The 20,175-nt window shown below is 39.2% G+C and overlaps 1 protein-coding gene and 2 long non-coding RNA genes across 4 annotated transcripts in view; 2 read left to right on the top strand and 1 right to left on the bottom strand.

The window, feature by feature from the left end:
- Window positions 1-13,919, top strand: part of LOC139705031 (uncharacterized) — a 34,397-nt gene extending 20,478 nt beyond the window's left edge. The window contains exons 2-3 of the long non-coding RNA XR_011706929.1: window positions 12,154-12,290; window positions 12,730-13,919. This is a non-coding gene — a long non-coding RNA (uncharacterized lncRNA). The remainder of the gene's footprint in view (window positions 1-12,153; window positions 12,291-12,729) is intronic.
- The window catches only part of LOC114095823 (uncharacterized), an 85,933-nt gene that overhangs the window by 57,087 nt on the left and 8,671 nt on the right, over window positions 1-20,175 (bottom strand). The window lies entirely within an intron of this gene.
- Window positions 14,650-20,175, top strand: part of Plekha2 (pleckstrin homology domain containing A2) — an 84,556-nt gene continuing 79,030 nt past the window's right edge. The window contains exon 1 of one of the 2 annotated variants that reach the window (XM_027939240.2): window positions 14,650-14,743. The gene's annotated coding sequence lies outside the window, so the exon portion shown is untranslated. The remainder of the gene's footprint in view (window positions 14,744-20,175) is intronic. The other variant, XM_071610192.1, reaches the window with a different exon arrangement.

Genomic DNA, 20,175 nt, shown 5'->3' with positions numbered 1-20,175 from the left:
CCTCAAAAATTCTAAAAAGAGCTGGGTAGTTCAGTGATCAAGAGTTGCCTAGCATATGAAGGCCCTGCGTTCAATTCCCAGGATGCACACACACAGACACACACACAAAAAAAATGCACTGAGTTTCAAGCATCTTCCGCTACTTTGGCAGGACTCATGAGTAATCGAAATATGCAAAATGGGGGTTGGGGTTGTGGCTCAGTGGTAGAGAGCTTGCTTCGGACGCCCAAGACCATGGGTTCAATCCTCAGCACCACATAAAAATAAATAAGTGAAATAAAGGTATTGTGTCCAACTACAACTAAAAAATAAATATTAAAAAAGAAAAAAATATGCAAAATGGAGGAAAGATTAAGAGGTCATGCTGGAGATTTGTCTAGTACACACTGAGGATGCAAAGGAAGACATGGCCCATTCTATTTGGGAGGCAGTCAGTGGTCAAGAAGGTCATATGAATGAGGTGACATTTTATCTTTGTCTTGAGAGATGAGAAATTTTTGTTTGGTGACAGGATAAGAATGCCTTTACCCAGTAAGACATCATAAGTAAAGTCAGGGTGGAATACATTATGTGATCTGGAGGCCACTTGTGGCCAAAGGGAATAGGGGGCACAGGGAGAAATAAGGATGGAGAGAAACATGGCACAAGATGACAAAGGGCCTTCTAGGACAGGTGAAGCAGCTTAAGCATTTTCCATAGGCAAATGGGTAACACTGAAGCCACTGGAAGTTTTTAAACCCCAGAGAGACATAATAATTTATTTGTTATAGAAAAATTAACCTGGAAGCCATGTAGAAGGAGGATTCCAGCTGTAGGAAAAAGTCCAGGGAGACATGTTGCTCTCCTGCTTAAAACCTTCCAAGAGCTTAAAATAAAATCAAGTGGGCTGGGGGTGTAGCCAGCTCAGAGGCAGAGCACTTGCCTAGACCTTGGGTTCCATCTCACTGAGAAACAAACAAACAGTAAAAAAAATAAAATCCAGATGCATTTCCCAGAGGGCCTGCCTTCTTGCCATGGTGTCCCATTTTCCTCTTTAGGTGATCCTCCAGCCTTGGGGCCCTTTGTTGGCTTCTCCAGTGTGGCCCGCCCATTCCACCTCCAGGCCTTTTTGCATTTGCTGCTTCTCTTACTTGGAGTTTGTCCTTGGATTCTCCCACGACCCTTCTCTACTAGTTATCTCAGTCTCAGTATTAGCCTTAGCTCCTTCAAAAGGATAGCATGCCTTTCATATCACTTTAATACATTAGAAACCTGATGTTCTTTTGTTTGTTGAATTATTACTGTCTTTTATTCCCTCAGATGTGCTTTATGAGGGCAGGGGTCATCCCTGTATTATTCACCAACATGTCCCTTGCCCCTGAATGAATGAATGAATGGTCCACATTAGGAATCATAAGGGCCTGAATTAAGGTGAGGAGGGGGGGAAGGTGGGAAGGGAGGCGGGAAGGAGAGAGATGTGAAACAGTGAGATCGATATGACTAATTGGATGTGGGTGGTGAGAGAGAGGGAGGAGTAAGAGTGACATTTGGGTTTCTGGCTTGGGTGGCTGGGTGGATGGTTGTGTCTTACAGAACAGGGAATGCAGGAGAGAGAGGTTTATGAGGCACAGTCAGTTTCAGGTATGTTAATCTGGAGACATTTAGAGGTAGAAGACCAGGAAAGCAATTGGATATGGCAATCTAGAGTTAAGGAGAAAGGATCAAGCTCAAGATACATATTTAAGATCTGTCAACACACAGGATAATTGAAGACATTCAAGACACAGGAAAGACGTTCATTAAATGAGGAGGGAAAGGGTATGATTGCAAGTGGAAGCAAGAGGAGATGAGCACTGATTCTGAGAACACAGCTCTTCCATGGATGGAAGGAATGTCTAACAGCCCTTATGTGACTTCTGGGGATGATCTGTCCCATCGCAGACTGGGCAGGTAGCTGTGATGCCAGAACTCAAGGAAGAGTTTATAGAGGGCCAAGTGAGAGACATTTTCTCTAGCCTGGCTTCCCTGACAAAAGAACAACAGGTTTCATTCATCCTGGGGCCAATCAGGGAGTGAAGCATAGAGCAGCTCCTAACCTGCTGCGCTGGACACTGGGGAGGGATTTGCAGTGTGTGCACATGAGACCAAGAACCAAACCCGCAGTCTAATCATGCAGTTCCCTTTCTGAAATCTGCTGTCTGTGAGAGTAGATAGGTCCACCTATATAATTCCCTATTTTACCTGTTTATGTACTTATTTACCTATTTATTTTTGTGGTGCTAGGGACCTAACCAGGAACTCGAGCATGCTAAGCCTGTGTTCTACCACTGAGCTATACCTTTAACTCCATCTGTTCTATTAAGATGTCTTTTCTTTTTTGGGATGGGGGGCAGGGGAAGGTACTGGGAATTGAACTCAAGGGCATTCGACCACTGAGCCACATCCCCAGACCTATTTTATATTTTAATTTAGAGACAGGGTCTCACTGAGTTGCTTAGTGCCTTGCTTTTGCGACCACACCCAGCTTCTTTCTGTGGTGCTGAGGATCAGAAGTATATATTTTCAATAATAATAATTCAAACTCATTGATGAAAAATATGGAATATAAATCATAGAAATAATCTTCTAAAAACAGTACTAAAATTAGCCCTTTTTTTTCCTTCTAAGTTTCTTTTCTTTCCTTCGGTGGGCTTTTAAAAATATAGTTAAAATTATATAAAATTTAATATATAATTATAGAATTTAATACATTTACATATTCAGACATATACATATAATTTTTATCTTGGCTTTTCTTTTTGGTAGATAATATAAATATTTTCCATATGGTTTCAGCATTTTTATAACTATATAATATTACCTTCCCAATTATTGAACACTTGGACTATTTTATTTTTTCTCTATTTAAAATGTATGTATACAGTGATAAAAAAAAAATCATTGTGTATTAGTTTGCTAGGACTCCAAAACACAGAATGAATAGCTTAAACAACAGTTTGCTTTTTCAGAATTCTGGAGGCTGGAAGTTCAAGATCAAGGTGTCAGCAGGTTTGGTTTCTGCTGAGGCCTCTCTCTTTGGTTTGTAGATTGCCACCTATCTTCTCTCTGTATGCTCACATCTTCTTTCCCCTGTATCAGAGCATCTCTGCTGCCCCTCTGTCTAAATTTCCTCTTCTTATGAGGACGCAGAAAGAATGGATTGAGGTCCACCCTAATGACCTCTTTTAAATTCAACACCTCTTGAAAGGCCCTGTGTCCAAATACAGTCACATTTTGAGGTACTGGGGATTACAGTGTCAATGTATGAATTTGGGGGTAGGGGACACAGTTCAGCCCATAACACACTGTGTATAATTTTTCTTCTCACCTGTATTTCTAATGATTTCCTCTGGATGGATTTCTCGAGTGGGAATCACTAGGTCAAAAATAAAAAAAATAAGGTTTTTGAAAATTGTTTACTCAAAAGAATTTAACAATTGCTATTGCAAAAGGTCACTTAAAAATTTTGTTTCTTTAAATAAGTGCATGAACCAACGAAGGATTCCATTCAGTTGCATATATGACAGTAACTCATTCACAATGACTGAACTCAAGCAGGATGTATACAGTGACTTGAAGTGAAGCCTAGAAGGTGGTCGCAATTCACAGAGGCTTCATGATGGACTGATGTCGTAGGCACCTTCAGAGTGTCTATTCCCCCATGTCCTGCAGTCTTTGGCATGTGGCTTTCACATCCCTGGTCTTCACACTTGTGTTCTGTCTCTTATCCGCGGATCTCCCTGTGGCTGGCTCCCTCACTTCCTTTATATTTTTCATCAAATGTCACCTTTTCTATGAGGCATTTCCTGGCCACTGTTTTCTTTCTCTTTCTTTCTTTCTCTCTCTCTCTCTCTCTCTCTCTCTCTCTCTCTCTCTCTCTCTCTCTTTCTTTCTTTCACTTTTTTTTTTCAGTACTGGAGATTAAACCCAGGGTCACTCTACTATTGAGCTAAATCCCCAGCCCTTTTTATTTTATTTTGAGAGAGGGTCTCCAAGTTGCTGAGCTGGCTTTGAGCTTGTGATCTTCTTGCCTCAGTCTCCCAAGTACCTGGGTTATAGGTACATACCACCATGTCTTGCTCCTAGTCACCTTTTCTAAAAGTACTTCCCTATCTCTTCCTGTCCCTCTTTACTACTCTATTTTCCTTCTTAGAATTTATTATTATTTAATATACTACTTGTATTTAGCCATCTTTCTGTTGCTATAAAAAATGCCTGAGAAAATCAACTGATAAAGGAAAAAGGTTTATTTTGGCTCATAATTTTGGAGGTTTTAGATCATGATGAAGTGGTTCTGTTGTTTGGGGGCCTGTGGTTAGGCAGCACATTATAGGAGGAGCATGTGGTACAGCAAAACTTCTTAGGAGATGAAAAAAAAAAAAAAAAGAGAGAGAGGAAGAGAAAGAACCTATGGTCCCACAATCCCCTTGAAGGTCATGTACCCAGTGACCTAAGAGCTCCCATTAAGCCCCATCTCTCAAAATTTTCCACAACTTCCCAATAGTCCCAAGGGCTAGGAACCAACCCTTTAGTACGTGGAACTTCAGTGTACACTTATCTAGCTCTAAACTTCAGCAACAGTTATATGCTTTTAATTATTTTTTTGGTGGTGCTGGGGATAAAACACAGGCCCTCACCTATGCTAGGTAAGTGTTCTACCATGGAGCTACATGCTCAACCCTATATTTTAATTATTATTTTGTTTTCTTTCTCCTCCCCTAGAAGGAAAGCTCCACAAGAGTATGGATTTATCTGTTTTGTTCATTAGCATATACATGTGCACACATGCGCACACACACACAATTTCTAATTTCAGGAACGACTAAGCTGAAACGACTTCCTTCTCCCTTTCTTTCTTCTTCCCTTCCTATTTCCTTCCCCCTTTTAAATTTGATGTGGCTTTATCAAAACTACACAGAAAGTTAATGACAAAGCCAGAGAACTGAAATCCTAGAGTCCTGAGTTTTTGGCCCTTTCTCCTACCATTCCTAAGCAAGAATGTCATTGACCCTGAAGGATTAGCATAATGGGCTGAAAGAGAAAATTTTGTGGTTGAATTTAGGTTTAACAAGCCTTTTGAAACAGGATGCTGATGAGGTCATCTGTTCAAGTCAGTAGTACAGTATTCTCAAATCCTTTAGCACCTTTTCTGAAGTTTCTGGGGAGGTAGGAGACTGAAATACATGTTTGTTCTGTTATCTTTATTCAATTCCTCATTAATCCTGAGCCTGGTTTTCTGAAATTTCCTTATAATGTAAAGATCAATGTATGTAATATTTTTAAAAAGTATTATTTTAATGAAACAAATGTATGGGGTACAGGGTGATAATTTAACACTTAGACTATTTTAGTTTTTCTCTAATTAATATATATGTATACAGTGATAAAAAAATTGTTGTGTATTAGTATGATGATCAAATCAGGGTAGTTAACACTGCTATCTCCTTAAACTTTAAAGCAATTTTTTTCAATTATAAAGTAATGATCATACATATTTGTGGAGTACAGAGTGATATTTCAATACATATATACAATATGTACTGATCAAATTGAGGTAACTGATATTTTCACCTACATTATTTTGTGTTGGGAGCCTTTGTGCTCCTCTCTTCGAGTTACTCATATAATAGGTTATTGTGAGCTATAGTCACCCTCTGTGCTGTGGAATATAACACATTGACATTTATGTAAAATAGGAGGTATAAATGTAATAGAAATTCTTATAGATGCACAGAAGGTCTCTGGAAGGACATAAGAAGCTCTAAGGATGATTTTGAGGAGAGGAAATCGAGGGCTGAGTGAAGAAGAAAGAGTGTAACCTAGTTACCACACAACCCAATGATACTTTTGAATATGATTGCAAAAGGATCAAAGAAAAAAACCAAACTCTTAATGTCAATGCATTGCCTCAGTCGTGAAATACTCATTGTTTCCAATGTAAAATGCTACTGAGCCAAAGTCCTACCGAGTCCCCACATTATGTAGCCCTGCCCATATTTCTGACCTTTTTTTCTTTCTTTTTTGGAACCAGGGGTAGAACCCAGGGGCACTTAACCATTGAGCCACATCCCTAGCCTTTTTCATATATATATATTTTTAGAGACAGTCAAGGTCTTACTGAGTTACCTAAGGCTTTGCTAAATTGCTGAGGCTGGCTTTGAACTTGCAATCTTCCTGTCTCAGCCTCCTGAGCCACTGATATTACAGGCGTGCGCCACCATGCCCAGCTCTGACTTATTTTCTACATATCTCCCCTTGCATACTTTGCTCTAGCAACAAGGGCCTTCACGCTATTCCTTGAACAAGTGGAATCTGTGCTAAACAGGGCCTTTGATTTGCCTTCCCTTTGCCTGGAATCCTCTTCCCCAAGATCTTTGTGTGTCTTACTCTGTAACCTCATGCAAGCATCGCTTCCCCAAGGGGGCTCTTTTCTAAAATCCCCTTTTAATGCCTGATCTCTTTATTCCTTTCACCTCCTCTCCTTTCTCCATTTTATTTTATTAATTTTTTTTAAGTTGTAGATGGACACATACCTTTATTTTATTTATTTCTTTTTATGTGGTACTGAGGATTGAACCCAGCGCTCTACCACTGAGCTATATCTCCTGCCCTCCATTTTAAATCATAAAATAATGTCACTTATTTATTTCCTTGCTTATGTAAGGCCCAGTAGGAAGGGACTATTTTCTTCCCTACTATGTCCTGATAACCTAGAATCAGAAATTACCACAAAAAAGGCACTCACTAAATTTCTTCTGATTGAATGAAGAAATGCATAAGTGAATTTATCAACATGCTTAATGCAAGGCAATACTGGACCTACCTAGTTCAGGAGGGCAAATGAGTTTCCTTACTTACCAGCTCCCATCAGTGCAGAGCAGCTTGGAAACTAGACTGAGAAGATTTGAGGAATGACTCAGGTGATGATTAACCTTGTGGTTAATCAGCAATGTTGGCTACGGGCAAAGGAAGGAAAGACTGGTACATATGTCATCTAATTGCAAATCCAGATAATCTGGTGGGTTTGGTTAAAGCAAAAGTCAGATCAAGAGCATTAGAATCAAATGTTCATTTTTGAATAATGAACTTGAGCCAGATGTGGTAGTGCATTCCTGTAATTCCAGCAACTTGGGAGGCTGAGGCAGGAGGATCACAAGTTCAAATCTAGTCTGAACAACTTAACAAGACTCTGTCTCAAAATAAAAATAAAAAGGGATGGGAGAGAACTGGCCTACCAGCTGGCCCTGGGTTTGATTTTCTGCACCACCACAAAACAAACTCTACCTTCAAAAACATGATGTTATCAAGCAAACCGCAAGATAATGCCTTCATTTCATATTTATTACATTTGCCTGCCTTCATTCACTGTTGAGAAGTTCATTGTTTAATAGTCTAGACCAAATAGTCAGAAAATCTTAAACTTATCAATTTATTTTTAAATGGATTTTTTTTAAATGTGTGTGATGCTGAGGATCAAATCTAGGGTCTTATGCATGCTAGGCAAGCACACTACCACTGAACTATGTCCACAGCCCAATTAAAACATTTTTTGGTGCTGAGGTGGAATTGGATCCAGAGTCTAACATATGCTAAGCATGTTTCTATACCACTGACTGAACCTCAAGCCCCTCAGGCAGGGTTTTCACTTTTTCAAATGTCAGATTCACTAGGTTTCTGGGAACCAGTGCTCAGGAGCCTCTAGAGCGCCCCCACTCCCAACACACTTAATATTAATTTTTCTGTCCCCTGGAGGCTTCAGTCAAACAGAACAACTATCTCCACCAGCCAGAAGCAGCAGTTTCTTACCCAGCTTTGATGCACACAAGAGAATCTGGGTGTGTGTCTTTAAAATCTAGCTCTAACTTGAAATATACCATGAAAACCATCTAGCCAGGTTTGAGTCACAGATTCATCTATGACCAATCAAGTGGACCAGGTGGGTAGGGTACCATGATTGATCTCAACTAGACCAAGTTCCTACTTGTAGCCAATCTACCATGAGTTACAGAAGAACATGGAGACTCCCCTTCGTGGACCCCTTCCTCTCTAGGGAGAAGGAATATTTCTCAGGGGAGTTGTCATGGGGAGAGAGCCATCTCCAAAAACAGGGCATGTACTAATGTATAGGATATGCTAACCACTGGTGATCACACAACTTCTTTCCAGATTTCCCTTCCTCCCACATCACCCCCTCCTAATACTCATAACAAATGCTGGCTATCTTTTCCCCCCCATAGTTACCAGGGATTCTATTTAAATTCAGTGACTCTGCTGGAAATAGTATCATTATTATTTTCTGGAACTTCTGAGCTTTATAGTGAGTACATACTGTGCAGGCCCGTGGAACCTTCTTATAAAAAGTCACCTGAACTGAAATCGGCATAGGTGCTCCTTTCTTCATGAATTATTTCACCTACAGTTGAGTTGCACATTATTTGACTTCCCTTTCCACACCTGTTGCCTGGTTCAGCCCTCTGCCACCTGGTGCTATTATTCCTCCTTTGATATTTAACAACTCTACTGCCCTTCAGGGTGGTATGGGGCCTCCAGCAATCCTATTGATGAGTCCACCTATTTGTAAACAGTCATGGCTCTTACAGTGCTAGCACCTGGAAGGCCTGTAGCCATCAAACGGTCCAATACTTTATTTTGTAGGGGGAGAAAATGAGGCTAAAGGATTTGCTTAAAATCACCCAGTGTATTAGTAGTGGCAGAGCATGGCTAAAGTCTTGCTGTTTTCTAGTTCTTAATCCAGTATACTTTCAGGAACCAGAAACAGCCCCCAGTAAAATCAAATAAATAAATAGAGTGGTTGAGTATGTGTTTAACATGCTCAAGGCCTTGGGTTCAATCCCAGCACCAATAAAGAAAGCTAGCTATATAGTACTCAGGCCCTTTGACCAAAGCCCCTAGTGCCTTAAAAAAAAAAAAAAAAAAAAAATATATATATATATATATATATATATATATATATGATTATTATTTTTTTAAAGTAAACTCATCCCTTCTGTGAGACTGTGCCCTGCAGGGCCATCATCAAAACAGGCCTCCCTCTGCTTGTCAGGCAGATGAGTTGCCCTCATGCTCAGCAGGGAACACAACTAACACCTTACTGATGGTCTCACTGATGGGCTTTCAGGATGAATACTTTAGACTGGGAAATAAGCAATAGAAGTTTATTACTTACAGTTCTGGAAACTGAGAAGCCCAAGATCAAGGTGCCAGCAGATTTGGTGTCTGGCAAAGCTTAATTGTTTCCTAGATGGCACTTCTTGGAAACACTTTACATTCAGTCTCTTTTATATAAAAAGGCATTAATACCATTCTTAATAAATCAATAAAAATTTCATTTTAACTGCTTAAAGATGTCCCCAAGTCTCTTCCAGTTTACCCTGTGATTAAATAAGTATTATAATTATTGTGGGAAAAATGGGAGACATCAAGTCCAGGAGTTCAGAAGGAAACCAGTCTAGGGAGATTCTGTAGATTGATGCTGATTAATATCCACTTTGAGAAAACGAGGGCTTGGGGGGGTCCCCTTACTTGACATACAAGAAACCGAGACCCTATAGCATGATAGAGCAGGAGCTGCTAGGAGGAACAGAACTCAAAAGCATGTTTTATGGGCTTTAAGCTTATCATTATAGAAGCAACAAATGCACACAGTTTAAAAAATCCAATAGCACTACAAGGCTTGTAACAACAGCAGCAACAAAATAGTTCCTTGCTTCACTTGTTGCCTTCATCTGAAAGACAATCGCAAATCATTTTCCTTAAATGTTTTTTCAGATTTCATGTCTGCTTTTTAGAAGTCCGATAAATTCTGATGACTTCTCTCGAAGGTGGCCTGTGTCTTTCTGCTTGGCAGCTTTGGGGACCTTCCCTGTATCCCTGGAGTTCTGAAATGTCTGATTTCATTTACTGTGTGGGGCACTCAGGGAGCCCTTATAATATAATGTGGAAACTGATATACTTCAGTTCTGGGATTCTATCTTGACTTAGTGTCTTTATTTTCTCTTTTTGAAACTCTCATTTAGCTGACATTTCTCTTATTTATTATCTTCAACAATTAGCTGCACCTCTTGGATTTGTGTCCACTTTTTGTACCATTTTTTTTTTCATTTTTCCTACTTATCAATTTTTGTCTCTGATAGATTTCCTCAACTTCATCTTTTAACTGACCCATTAAATCTTTTAAAAAAATTTTTAGACGTTGATGGACCTTTATTTTGTTCATTTATTTATATGTGGTGCAGAGGATCAAACCTAGTGTTTCACCCATGCTAAGCAATTGCTCTACCACTAAGCCCAACCCCAGCTCCCCATTAAATTATTTTCTGTCATTTTATTTGTTAACCTCCATGAGTTATTTCTTATTCTCTGAATGTTCTAAGAAGCATCCTGAGATGTGTGTGTGTGTGTATATATATATATATATATATATATATATATATATATACACACACACATATATAAAATACATATATATATATATTCCTGAGTTATATTTACATACATGCATATATAAATATACATACACCAATACACGTATATATATTCACATACATATATATTTTGAAATTTATTTTAAACTAATAAAAACAAAAATAGTATGTATTTATTGAACACTACGTGATGTTTAGCTCAGGTTACATGTATTTATCTCCTCAAACATTTACCATATCTTTATGGGGAAAATATTCAAAATCTATTCTTCTAGCTTCTGATGTGTATATTTTTAAAATTATCATTATTTTATTTTTTTGCACTGCTGGGAATTGAACCCAGGCTTGAGCATGCTAGGCATGTGCTCTACCACTGAGCTGTGTTTCCACCCCCAAATTATCATTTTAGAGCGAGTGAAATATCTCACTTCAATATGATAGTAGTTTTATTTTTCTCTCTCCCTGCACTGTCTCTGTTTCTTCTAAGTTCTCCTTTTTCCCCCATTTGTTTGTCTGGGTCTGTTGAAGGATTCCAACAAGAGCCTGGAATATTCGATGGCTCTTGTTGGTTGGTAGGCATTTATGAGAGACGCCCAAAGCTAGTTTGAAAGTGTTGAGTACACACGAGGGGTTAAGACAGGTGGGCCACTGAGAGACACAGATCTGCTTCTGTACAGGTTTTTCTCTTGAACTGACAGTTTCCCAGGAGGCCACTCTTCCACACTCCTACCTGGGGACGGAAGCTGGGAAGGTATAAACCTTTTTCAGGATCTTCCAGTCAAGTTGGGACAGGGAAATGGGGGAGGGGTGGTGCATTCAGTATCCAGGTATTGGATGACTCCATACCCCTAATGTCAGTAAATCATCTGTTTTTTGTCCTGTGTGGACCCAGAGTTCTAAGCCCTGATCCTTTCCTGACTAACCTCTCAGTCACCTTCCTCCTCACCTCCTCAGGCAAGCCTTCAGTCTTCCTGTTTTCAGCCCCGCCCAAATCTCCACCTCCTCTCACCCTTTTGACAGGTTCCTGGTGATCTAATCCCTAAGGCTGTCTAGGTTTTGGAGATGCAAAACAGCTGCTTTGCTCCCAACTCAGCCAGGTTGAGGAGATTTGTTTCCACTTATTTATTACATGTGTTTCTCAAACATTTAAAATTTCTGTTGGCAGTTGATGTTTTCACATTCTCTTTGTCTTGAGTGTTTATGTCCCTTCTTCTCATTTATTGTCACTTTAGTGGAGGGTTAAGAGGCAGCTGGGATAACATTATGTGTTCAATTGATCTTAATTAACTGGGATCTCCATGTGCCTCCTTTGAACTTCACCTTCCAGCTTTCTGTGTTTTCTCTGTCCCTGTCTTCTTCCTTCCTTCCCCTTTCCCTCCCTTACTCCTTCCCTCTTTCCCTCCCCCTCATCCCCTTCTTTCTTGTCCTCTTTCCCCCTCTTCGTCTTCCCTCTCTCTCCATCTTTCAGGATGCCTTTCCTTCTTCCCTACTTAAAGGGCATTAGGAAGACTGATGTTCTCTGCTTTTAAAAAATGTTTTGAATATAAATAGCACCTTGGAATCTGGCTTTAATTTGAACATGCCACATTTCTGCAATAGACTCAGAAATACCAACAACTCCAGAATCTGTGCTCCCTAATCTTTTCCCTCTGTGCATTAACTGAAAAAAAATTCTCTTTGGTATTTCTAGGAAGAAGAATATAGGCATTTTATCCATTTTGGGTCTGGCTACTCTTGTTCAGAGTTTGGATTTTGGAACCTTAACCCATAGAACAGAGGAAAGAGGACAAAGAGTAACTTTTGACCAAAAAAGGAAACAAGTCCAGGGTAAGGGTGAGACCAAGAACTAATTAATTGATGAATTAATTCAACAGATAAATATTGAATATCTACTGTATTCCAGGTATTATCCTAGGTAGAGGGGCTATAAAATGAATAAGACATTTAGAGTGGTGTTATTTGTGTAAATACACATACCTACTGTATGTCAGGCACTATATTAGACACTCTGACTTTATTTATTTTTCACAATGGCATTGTGTGTTAGTCATTATTGCATCTATTTTAATGAAAGAAAACTGCCCCAATAGAGGAATACACAAGTACTGTGAAGCCATTGGTCTTCATGTCTGTTTTGGTGCCATACCATGCTGTTTTTGTTACTATAGCTTGGTAGTATAATTTAAGGTCTGGTATTGTGATGCCTCCTGCATCACTTTTTGTGCTAAGGATTGCTTTGGCTAATCTGGGCCTCATATTTTTCCAGACGAATTTCATGACAGACATGAAGACCAATGAAGCAGAATAGAAGACACGGAGACACAACCAAATAAATACAGTTATCTCATCTTAGACAAAGACACCATAAGCATATGGAGAAAAGATGGCCTCTTCAACAAATGGTGCTGGGAAAACTGGAAATCATATGTAATAGAATGAAATTGAACCCTATATATCTCACCCTGCACAAAACTCAACTCTAAGTGGATCAAAGATTTAGGCATTAGACCAGAGATTTTGCACTTACTAGAAGAAAAAGTAGGCCCAACTCTCCAACATGTTGGCCTGGGAACCAAATTCCTCAACAAACTCCTAATGCCAAGAAGTAAAATCAAGAATCAATAAATGGGATGGTATCAATCTGAAAAGCTTCTTCCCAGCAAAGGAAACGACCAGGAATGTGTACAGAGATCCTACAGATTTGGAAAAATCTTCACCTCCAGTACATATACAAAGAACTAAAAAAACTTAACACCAGGAAAATAAATGACTCAATCAATAAATAGGCAAAAGAACTGAACAACAAACACTTCACAGAAGAAATTTGAATGATCAAAAAATATAAGAAAAAATGTTCAATATCTCTAGCAATTAGAGAAATGTAAATTATTCCAGTCAGAATGGCAGTTATAAAGAATAAAAGTAACAAAAATGTTGGTGAGGATGTGGGGAGTAAGGTACTCTTATATACATTGTTGGTTGGACTGCAAATTGGAGCAACCACTATGGAAAGCCATATGGAGATTCATTAGAAAACGTGGAATGGAACCATCATTTGACCTAGTTATCCCACTCCTCAGTTTATACCCAAAGAACTTAAAATCAGCATACTACAATGATGCAGCCACATCCATATTTATAGCAACTCAACTCACAATAGCCAAACTATGGAAACAATCTAGGTGTCCTTCAATGGATGAATGGGTAAAGAAAATGTGGTATATATAGAGAATGAAATATTGGTCAGCCATAGAGAAGAATGAAATTATGGCATTTTCCAGTAAATGGGGAGCTGGAGACTATCATGCTAAGTGAAATAAGCCAATCCCCCCCAAAAAACAAAGACCAAATGTTCTCTCTGATTTGTGGATGCTAACCCCAAATAGAGGAGGTTGGGGAGGAGAATAATAGAAATAGATTGGACTGGACAGGGTGTAACAGAGGGAGGGGAGGGAAGAGGGGAATAGGAAGGACAGTAGAATTAAATGGTCATAACTATCCTAGCCTTCTAACTCCACATTATGTATAAAAGTGGGAACCTAATAGAATAAGTTATACTTTATGTTTGTATATTCTGCCAAAATACATTCTATTGTCATGTATAACTAAAAATAAATAAAATAAAGTACTGTGAAACCAAAGAGATGAGTTTTTGTTGTTGTTTTTTTTTTTGGCTGAGCATCACAGGAGGTTACCCTCTGTGGGCTCAGTGGTCTAGTCTCTGCAGAAGTCAAGGTAGAGGCTCTGTCTATCTGTTACAGGGGAACCTGCCTGAAACTGGCTCTTCATCCTTGGTCAGTTACCCTTTATCTCCTCCCTCTGCTCCAAACCACAGAAAACTCTTAGACATGCAGTGCTTTTCCTTTTTCTTACTTTATCCTCCTCCTTTCCTTTTTCTTGTTAGTAACAAAAATGTACCAGTGTTTCAAGACACTGGCTTGGGGATGGGACTTGCTGGGGTGGGCAGGTCCAAAGATTTTTTTTTTTTAAGAAAGGAAGATCCTGTTTCCCAGAGGACAGCCAGGCGAATCACATGGGTGAGCTGGGGAGAGGAAAAGCACACACACCCCACTCTCTGAACTTCATCAGTTTTTTTAAGCTCTAGTCTTTGAAACAGGAACTTGGCTTGTGTCTCCTGAACCAAAAGCACACATTTTGCCTTCCTCTTTTGTGCAGTCACCTTGTCCTTTGTCACTGTCAGGGGAGGTGGCTGCCACTGGCTGCTACAGAGCTGCCTACCTTTGTGCAGAGAGCCCGGTTCTTCCAAAGCCAGGGGTTGGGTAAGTGGAGGCCCCCTGGGGGGCTCTGGTCACTTTGGTTATCCTAAGAACTGGGTAGAGAAGGTTGCTGGGGGGTGAGGGATCTGAATTGCCTAGTATTGAGAAAAGGAGGTGGTGGGGTTGGGGGCAGGAGGCAGACTGGGATTTTGCCAAATTACAGATGAAGCCAATGAGATCCAGAACAATCCCCAAAGGAGGGCCCTCCCACACCCACAGGAAGGCCAAAAAAAGGCTTGAAATTCAAATTATTTTTGGTGCCTGGGAGATGAGAGGAGAGTGAGAGAGGGCAGTGGTAGTAAGTAGGAACTGAAGGGGGAAGGGAAGGGGAAAAAAAGGGAAGGTTCAGTCTGTACTTTTCCTAAGGAACAGCTCATAAGAGCACCAAACATGAGAAATATAGTTGGATGATTTGAATAATACTTTAAAATTTTGTATCTGTGGAGTAGACTATACAGAAGAATATTCACAAATTTTGTATCAATTTAGTTTCTGTGCTTAAAGAAATCTCTGCTCCCCCTCCTTTTTTAACTTCTACTTGTTTGGATGCTGGAGATGGAACGTAGGGCCTCAAGCATGCTAAGCACGCACTCTATCATTGAGTTACATTCTGGCCCCACAATGTCTATTTTTTTACTTACTTATTATTTTGAAAATAATTATTTATTGTTTTTGAACATGGGGATTTGAACTCAGGGCCTCACACATGCTAGGTAAGCATTCTACCACTGAACTACACCCTAGCCCTACACAATTGTTTTATTTTTTATTAACATGTATTAATTATACAGAATAATGGGTTTCAGTGTGATACTTAGACACGTGCATTCAGGGTGCACTGAACAAATCCAACTTCCCTTTCCCTACCCTCCTCCACACATACCCTTCCCAATCTCTAGTAATCACTATTCTACATTTGGGTCAATCTCTTTTAGTTTCTACATATGAGAAAGAGCATGTGGTTCTGGTCTTTTTGTGTCTGGCTTATTTGATTTACCAATAATGTCCCCTAGTTCCACCCATTTTGTTGCAAATGACAGGATTTCATTCCTCATTGAACCCAGGGTCTTATGCATGCAAGGCAAGTGCTCCACCCCTGAGCTACATCTCCAACCCACAGCCCCTGTTTCTGAGATGACAGGACAGAGGGGTTTTGTCCACACTGTACCCATTTGCTCCCTCTGCTTCTCTTAAGCCCTTTTGATTGTGCTGGTTTCTATAAAAGTCCTTCTTCTTTCATGATGTCATGTTTTTGTTGCTTCTGCTTCCATTTTTGCTTTTGGTAAGAAAGATGGAGAACAGGTGGTGGGGGGGACATAAAAATGGACAGTACTGATGAAAGGTAAGAAAGTAATACTGCATTTGAGAATTAGGTAGAGGGAGACAGGAAAGCTCCCTTGGTCAGGTTCTTTATCCTGTTTAGGTCTCAGTTTTTCTCACCTTTAAAAAAGAATTATGTGGATTAGACAGGCTTGCCAGGTAGATACTGGACACCCAGTTAAATGTGAATTTCAGACAAAGAGCAAATAACTAAAAATCTGAATTACAATTCCATGCATTTAAAGTAGTTCCTTTTAAACCACCTTCTGCCAATGGTGTTTCAATAGCGGGTAAGCAGAGAGCACACTGTTTTAGTGGAATCAGTGTCTAGATCTGCCTGAGATAAAGGGGGGGCTGGTTTTACACTGGGTCTCCGCTCTCCCATCTCCCCTTGCACACTAGGCCTCTCTCTGGTTTATAAAAAGAAAAGAGAGAAAGAAAGCCAGGCCTTGCCCTGGGTTGTAAAAACCTCCAGGATCAAGATAAGGGACAATTAGAAATATCTGTGTTTTGAGAAAGTAAAAGGCTTTTATAACTGAGACAAATCATTTCATCATTTATTGCTTTCCATAAAGCTGGTCCGCTGATAGATCAGCAGAATAATCTTTGTTTATAAGACATACTTTACTTTTTTAAGAACAGTTTTGGGTTTGAAGCACAATATAAAGTAGGGAGAATTCCTATATATCTTTTGCCCCAACACATGCACAGCCTCCCCCATGGAATAATTTTTGGAAGAAGATAACTGATTGATATCTGTCATGTAACATGAAGGAGGTCTAAGAATTGAATGGCATTGCTAAGCAAGGTGCTGCTGAAAAGTAAATTTCAGGTTCCTGGGCAAAGGTAGACTGGCCAGAGACCTTCACATAGGACTTGCATCCATGAGGGATTTAGTTATTCCCGGCTCCCTTCTGAAGACATAAACCCTTTTAGGTTATGTTCCCTTTTTCCTTCCCTTTTCCCCTTCCTGGACATCCTTATAACAAAAATCCTTCCAGTTCTATCTATTTATTAATATGAACAAGGTTTCTCAGAGCGTCAGAAAAATGAGAAATAGGAATAGTATGGATACTAAACTCATTCTTGCAATGAGTAGTGTTAGTGGATGGATACTTAAACTCAGTACATATATCTGTATATGTAAATACATAATATCCCTACATTTAAAAGTTCATCTTTATCCATCTCATTAAGGAAATAATTTCCAATACTATTTTACTGTTTTATGCTCAAAGATCAATAAAATATATATTTATCTTGTTATTCATAATTGTAATGATGGCTTAGTCTCAAAAAATGTTTTAACACTGAAAGCCTTATGGGTACAGGATAATTTTTTAAATTGTAAAATCAATTTACATATGCATTTTTGTTTCAGAAAAATGGCAGGGCAATCAATGAAAGATGTCCAAGCATCAAAATATCTGACATTTTAATATAATTCTTTAGAGAAAAGTGTACTTCAAGGAGGAAAGGGAATGATTTAACATTTTTGTCTGTCAAAGAACTACTTGTTCATTTTTAAAAATGAATGATGGTATCAAATGACTATGGTACTTAGATTCTAATGGGTACATTTATCAGAGTGATACAACAGTTTTATTTTAAAACTCGCCATGCTATCAATCCGCAAAATACATCCTTTACAAACACTGAAGTCTACCATTAGAAGATGTGAACGCCAACATAAACATATGTGAAGGCACACATAGTTTTTCAGCATTTTTTACTGGATGTAGGTAAGAAAAAGTTTGAAGAACACTGCTTGATACCCTTCTCTTACTGACATTCTTACTCATAACTACTCATTTCCTGTATTTCAGAACCTTTATGACTTTGAACAATAGAAAGGTAGGCACCATCACACCTCCAATCTCAGGGAATTCCTAACCTAAAGTTCTTTGTACCTCACCATGCCACCCATCTACTCTGAATTGGGTGGTAGTTACAGGATCATAGTACAAGAGCTTAAATTGGAATAACGAAAATAAACCAGCCCCTAGACCTCATGGCTGAACTATTTCAAGAATATGTTGTTACATTTCAGTGGCCATGATTTGACTCATAGTGTACTCAGGAACATATAATTACAAGCTTTATTCTAACGAACTTCTGCAATGCTTGCTTGTCACCTCCTGCATGTAGGGGAGAGCTGTAAAAGAGTTTTACGGTAACTGGAATGATCTAATCAACCCCGATGTGTATCCTCAGGGAAGCGACTTTCTTGAATACCAGATGGGGTTCTGGTGGAGTTTCTCCAAGTATTTCTTTTTAAGGAAGGCAGACAAATGGTTGGAAGTGGCTACATGCCCAAAGGGCAATGGGAATGTTCATGGGGCATCTCTGTAATAGGGACTGTAGCAGTAGAAGTGGGAGAGGAATGAAGCATTTCTTTTCATCACTAAAAAATAATTAGTTCACCCCAATTTAAGTATAGGTGTTCTTTAGTGTTCTTGGGAGATTAGTTCCAGAATTATCCTCAGATACCAAGGTCCCTGAATGCTTGAGTCCCTGATGTGAAATGGCATAGTATTTGTATATAACCTACAACTTCCCATATACTTTAAACCATCTCTAGATTACTGATAACACATAATATGATCTAAATGCTATGGAAGTATTTGTTAAATTGTATAGTTTAAGGAATTATGAAGAAGAAAGTCTGTGTATGTTCAGTACAGACAGAATTTAAACATATATTTTCAGTGCATAGTTGGTGGAATTCACAAAGAAGTTGCAGACATGGAAGGCCGACTGTACTGTTAGCCACAATATTGGAAACTGTGCTTAATCGGTTCTGAAGTTTATAAGTAATGATGCCTCAGTTATCTAGGGTTAAAGGAATATGTTTTTCTGAAAGTATTTTTTTTTCAGCTTTCCCAAAGAGGTTTTATTTTTTATTTATTTTTATTTTTTTTTTTATTATTAGTTGTTCAAAACATTACAAAGCTCTTGACATATCATATTTCATACATTTGATTCAAGCAGATTATGAACTCCCATTTTTACCCCATATACATATTGCAGATTCACATCGGTTACACATCCACTTTTTTACATACTGCCATACTAGTGTCTGTTGTATTCTACTGCCTTTCCTATCCTCTACTATCCCCCCTCCCCTCTCCTCCCCTCCCCTCCCATCTTCTCTCTCTACCCCATCTACTGTAATTCATTTCTCTCTCTTGTTTTTTTTCCCCTTTCCCCTCACTTCCTCTTATATGTAATTTTGTATAACAATGAGGGTCTCCTTCCTTTACCATGCAATTTCCCTTCTCTCTCTCTTTCCCTCCCCCCTCTCGTCCCTGTTCAATGGTGATCTTCTTCTCATGCTCTTCCTCCCTATTCTGTTCTTAGTTGCTCTCCTTATATCAAAGATGACATTTGGCATTTGTTTTTTGGGGATTGGCTAGCTTCACTTAGCATAATCTGCTCTAGTGCCATCCATTTCCCTGCAAATTCCATGATTTTGTCATTTTTTAGTGCAGAGTAATACTCCATTGTGTATAAATGCCATTTTTTTTAATCCATTCATCTATTGAAGGGCATCTAGGTTGGTTCCACAGTCTAGCTATTGTGAATTGTGCTGCTATGAACATCGTTGTAGCAGTATCCCTATAGTACGCTCTTTTAAGGTCTTTAGGGAATAGTCCAAGAAGGGGTATAGCTGGGTCAAATGGTGGTTCCATTCCCAGCTTTCCAAGGAATCTGCAAGTACTTTTAAAAAACTGATTACTTCTACTTAAGCACAAAACTCACAATTCTTTTAGCTTTAAAATGCTTTTTAAAAATCAATCTTTTAATTTAGAAATAATTATAGTTTTGTATTCAATTATATGAAATCATTCAGGGCAGGGGGTGTAGTTTGGTGTTAGAGGACTTGCCTAGGAGTGAGACCCTGGGTTTCATCTCTAGCACTGGGGGAGGAAAAAAGACTCAGAGAGGTCCTATGCACCCTTTGCCCAATTTCCTCCAGTGGGATTACCTTGCAAATGATAGTATGATATCACATCCAGCTAAGACACAGAACATGTCCATCAGCACAGAGATCCCTGTGTGCTTTGGTAGCCATACCCACTCCCCATACCTTTTAGCCCTTTCTTAACCCTTGG

This window comes from Marmota flaviventris, chromosome 3, assembly GCF_047511675.1.
Source record: "Marmota flaviventris isolate mMarFla1 chromosome 3, mMarFla1.hap1, whole genome shotgun sequence".
Lineage (NCBI taxonomy): Eukaryota > Metazoa > Chordata > Mammalia > Rodentia > Sciuridae > Marmota > Marmota flaviventris.
This window is presented reverse-complemented; position numbering and strand designations above follow the sequence as displayed.